The 5,462-nt window shown below is 37.5% G+C and overlaps 1 long non-coding RNA gene across 1 annotated transcript; it reads right to left on the reverse strand.

Annotated features, from left to right (window-relative positions):
* Positions 1–537: 537 nt before the first annotated feature.
* LOC113745139 (uncharacterized) lies at positions 538–1,173 on the reverse strand. The gene is made up of 3 exons (XR_003461996.1): positions 907–1,173; positions 779–810; positions 538–617 (listed from the first exon to the last, which is right to left on the reverse strand). It is a non-coding gene; the product is annotated as an uncharacterized LOC113745139 (long non-coding RNA).
* Positions 1,174–5,462: the final 4,289 nt, after the last annotated feature.

Here is a 5,462-nt window from a genome sequence, read left to right on the forward strand (position 1 = left end):
TAGTAGCATTAGTAGTATTAGATTAGCTAAAGTCAGTAGTGTAGTAGCACCGTAGTAGTAGCATAGTACGTCGTAGTCAGTGTTAGTAGTAGTAGTAGTATTCAGCGCAGCAGTAGTAGCGTGTCTAGTAAGCAGTAGTGTTCGCAGGTCAGTAGTAGCAGCAGCAGCAGTAGAGTAGCAGTATGTAGTAGTAGAGCAGGCAGTAGTCGAGCAGTCAGTAGTAGTTAGAGTAGCCTTAGTAGTGTAGTTCGTAGTATGTCTGTAGTAGAGTAGTGTAGTATAGCAAGAGTAGCAAGTTAGCAGTCGCAGTAGCAGTAAGTAGTATTGTATAGTTACAGTAGTAGAGTATAGTCTAGAGTAGTAGTCGTCAAGTAGCAGTACGTAGGTTAGCAGTGAGTAGCGTAGCCTTAGTTAGTTAGTAGTAGGCCGTATGTAGCCGTAGTAGTAGTAGTTAGAGTAGTAGTGTAAGCGAGTAGTAGTAGTGAGTAGTCAGTCGTAGTTAGTAGACAGTAATTAGTAGTAGTAGTAGTAGTAGCAGTAGTAGTAGTAGTACTGAGTGTAGTTGTGACCTGCTGTCGTTGTACAGAGCCTCCTTCTCTCCCTGCAGACGCTGAAAACTGAAGAACAGAAACAAACTTCATGTTCATGTTTGTTTGATCTGTGCTACAGGAGCAAAGAGGAGCTGCAGCATCAAGATCACAACTAAAATATTATAAACTGAGAAAACTAAAAATATATAAAAATATATCAAACTGACAAATCTGACATCGTGTCTCACCTCTCCTGTTTCTTCTTTAACTTGTCAGACAGCTGGAGGACAGACAGACAGTTTTTGTATTATTCATATGTTCCGTCTTATAAATTATTAATCAGTGATGACGTTTGATGTTATTGATGAACTTTTACCTTTGCTATCTCTTCCTGTAGTTTGCTGATTTCAGCCTGTTTGGACGCCTGCAGACAGGAAACACGTTTACGTCACATGATCACAGACAGGTGTGTGTTTATACAGGTGAACAGGAGACAGATGATTCTATGTTCATCACTTTAAAATGTCACAGTGATGTCACAGTGATGTCACATGATACAGAGCTGAGGTCAGCATCATTCAGAACATGTTCACTTTACCAGTTATCTATAACTGAACTATAGATAATTCAACTATAAATAATTCAACTATAGATAATTCAACTATAGATAACTATATAATTCAACTAATAGATAATTAAACTATATGATGGAACTATAAATATCTAAAATTAAACTTAGATATTAACAAACTATGTTAGTTAATATAATTCAACTATAGATTAATTTAAACTATAGAAATTAAACTATAGATAACTATAGCTATCTAAAATTAAACTATAGATAATTAAACTATAGATTACTATAATTCAACTATAGATATGTTTAATGTTCACATGATGATGAACGTCTGTGCTCAGTGTGATTAAAGATCTTCAGTTTGCTCCTCGGCTAACATTTATGTTCCTGTCATGAATTAATTAGTTTCCCCTCTCACATGTGACTCTTTGATCTTATCTATATTAATATTTGATGTTCGCTCTCATGTGAAGCCTTTAAACACCTTCACACACTTGTGCAGATTAAATATCATCGTGATGCAGCAGAGTGATGTTCACACATCTGTACAGAGGTCAGCTAACAGCTACATTCATTATATGTGACCGTCTAATTCAGGGCTGTCCAAAGTACGGCCCGGGGGCCAATCACAGCCCACAGTCAGATGTCATGCGGCCCTCAGCTTCATGTTTATAATATATTATTTATGGCGTGCTGTCAGATACTGTGTGACTGTTTGTCTTTTACTGTTGGCATGATGAAGCATCATCTGTATAACATATATATCAGGATGATCTTCGGGGTAATACAGATCCACGGGCTGAGTTCAGCAGCCTCGCTTCCTGTCCGTGGGAATCATCAAAACGGCAGTCTGATGAATCGTCTAACAACAAACAGGACCAGAAGAGTTTCTCTTTCTTTCCTTCTTCTTCTGTTTTATACTTTAAAGTGAGGGGTGTGTAGTTTCATTAATTTGATTTATGCTAAATCACGCAGTCGTTCTTGTTGGATCTGGAGCTTCGAGACTTTGCTCACTATTAAACATGTTTCTAAAACAATCAAAACACCATCAATCAAGAGTGCGCTCAAGACATTAACTAAGCGTACACCAACCCGTGAGGTATATAAACACTATAGCTGTGTTACGTTGTCATATTATCATCATCATACATCATTCATGGTTATATACTCCTAAGAGTTAACGATGAGCGAAGTTGCAAGCAAGACCATTTATTGCAGCGCGTAGCAGCACGCTGCTGGTGCTCAGGGTACTATGGACACACAAACGTTACGAGCGATTGAAGAATGATGCTTAGAAATCGCGAGGAATTTTTCATGGCCGTTTCATTATCCTATGACTTTATCTATTTAGATACATGTTCAGTTTTTCACTCATAGGATCTAAGTTATGCTTGACAGAGCTGCCAAAGTTGAAATCAACTTACATCAATGGCACTTTAATCTCATTATTATGGATCAGTATATGATTCTGACAATATTAACCACTGTGTAAAGGAGTATCACATCTAATGTCAAACGGACTGAATAAGTTGGTTCAAACACAGTGCTCAAGATCGTCAGCACAGTGGTGTCACTACCATCCAAGACCACAGACTGATAGGACCACTAGACGAGGAGGAGACCGAAAAACAGGATAATAAATGAGGAGACAGGACCAGCACAGATAGATTAGTGTCTAACAGCTGAGTGATGGTGACTGGAAATGTGGGAAGGTCAGAGAAGGCAGGTTGACTTTTTGCATGCTGCAAATCAAATACCGGCGGACGACAAAACGGGGAGCACAGAGGTGAGGCGCGGTGGGGCTGAAGCAACATGCCCGATACCGGGCGAGGAAACAAAGATGGACGAGCTGGTCGAGTGTTTATAGGTTCATGGCCTTAAACGGACTACCCTGCTGAGGGAAGCAGGCAGCGATAACACCGTTAGGTCTGGAGCAGAAGAAGAGCAGAGAGAGAAAAATAGAGTATACAATAACAGCACAGAAAGACAAAAACAGACAACTTAAGGAAAGGGGAATAATCGGAATAGACATAGCAGCTCTATGATAACCAAACAACATCAAAAATAAGCATATTGTGTAACCAAGAGACTTGGAGAGGGCAACTGAACAACCGTGAGCAGGATGGAGAGAGTAGGCTGGCTGTAGGGAGAAGGTTGCACAAAAAAACCTGGACGGTAAATGACAATCACAACACCTGACACGGCGACTGGGACAGGGCACGGGACAACAAGGCCTGACACACAAACAAACAGAAAAAATAAAAAAATAACAGGCCAGAACACTAAACATAGAAACAAACACACATAACCACAAACACCACTGAGCAAACCATGAACAACAACACACACAACACAGTAAAAAACCTTAAACAACCATGCGCAAAGCAAACACAACAAACCACAAACACACAAGCACCACACCCCTGTGACAACACACACAACACAGACAACAGCCAGCCGTTTGAGCCGAACCGTCGCGAGCGACCACGTATCATCTCAGCAACAGTCAGCCACACTGGACACACCCGACCTCACAGCATTCGCGACATCACACACACAATCCCCATTCACACGTCCTTAAAGATTTGCATGATTTGTCTTGCTGTACCTGGCTTGAATCCCAGTTTTTTATATGAAATTCAGTATGAATGAAATAGTATTAGGGGGCGGCCCATACGCATTTTGCAATTTCGAAGACTTCGTGATGGCTGTGCTTTATATCCGTTTTGTGTAATAAGAAGTGATGTAATAATTTTAACTAATATAGAGCAGATCAGTGCCCAACTCACTTCTTTTAATAAGGGAGTGCCAGACCCCGACATTAGTTGGTGTGTTAAGATCCACCTCTGGCAAATATATAGTTATAAAAAATAGAGAGAGGGATCCAAATACAAAATGTAGCCGAATGTCCTAAAAAGATGAGAAGATTTACCCAAACTGTAAATCTAAACCAAGGCGAGGATGTGAGCAGAAGCTAAACAATGCAGACGTAGAACAAATCGAAACCAATCAGAACGTGAACAAATCTAAACCAAATTCACACAATTGAACTAAATCGACACCCCAATCAGACGAGAAAAATCTAAACCAATCAGTACGTGAACAAATCTAAATCAGTTCCTTTCGCTTTACATGTCCCATCGTGGATGCAGATACAATCACGCAATACACGGTAATGAAGCTGTATAATCACGTTTTTAAACTTTGGATGTTCAAACAAGGGTTCACACGTGTAATCTTCTTTTGTACTCTTGCTTCTGCTCAAATAAAACATTGCTGTCAGTAGATTTTTAATAACATATACATCCCAACGTGTGTAGATATGTTTATTCACAGATTCTTTATTAATTAACATTTTACATACAGTCGTCGTGTATAAGATATTTTTATTATTTTGTATTTCATGTAATTGTATATAACATATTTACATTACACGTGTATTAGATAGGTTTATATCATAATGATTATAATAATCATAGACATACACTGTTGTGTTTAGTATTATAGATTTTTTTATTATACATGCCTATATAATCAACTAGATTAAATAGCATACACGAGTGCATAATATAGTTGGATGAATGTAGTATATCAGATAAGGTGAGTAATAAAGCGAGCTACAAAGTGAAATGTACCTACCTATAACAACGTGTTTATATATGCATTGAGTAACAATTTTATATAATTAACATACATAGCACGGGAGTGTAGATTATGGTAAAAGTTCAGATATATAGGATAACATAATCATGACAATCATGTGTGTCCTATATGTTAATAGCAGAGTATAAATAACATATACTACACGTGATCAGATACGTATGTTCCAGATCTATAATAACATAACATACACGTGTATATACGTTGAGTACAATATACCTACATAACCATAACCTACACGTGGTGTATAGTATATTTAAATACAGATATATATAGACAATATACAACCGTGTGTAGATAGTATTTTACAGATTATTAATAAATATACATACAACAGTGTAATCATATGTTATTTTACGATATAATAACAGTATACTAACGTGGTATAGTATATTATACGATAATAATAAATCATACATACACGTGGAGTAGAAGTTACACGATATAGATAACATACATACAACACGCGTGTATATACTGTATACAGATCATAATAACATAAGACATACACGTGTATAGATCATATGTTATACAGATATAGCAACAAACAGATACATTGCACGTGTACTCACTATATGCTTTATACACGATATAAATACACCAATCATACAACACGGTGTAATGATGAATACGGTATAGACAGATTATATAATAACACTATATAATGTTCAGTATCACCAAAAACATATACTCGC

Source organism: Larimichthys crocea, unplaced genomic scaffold, assembly GCF_000972845.2.
Source record: "Larimichthys crocea isolate SSNF unplaced genomic scaffold, L_crocea_2.0 scaffold4730, whole genome shotgun sequence".
Taxonomy (NCBI): Eukaryota; Metazoa; Chordata; class Actinopteri; family Sciaenidae; genus Larimichthys; species Larimichthys crocea.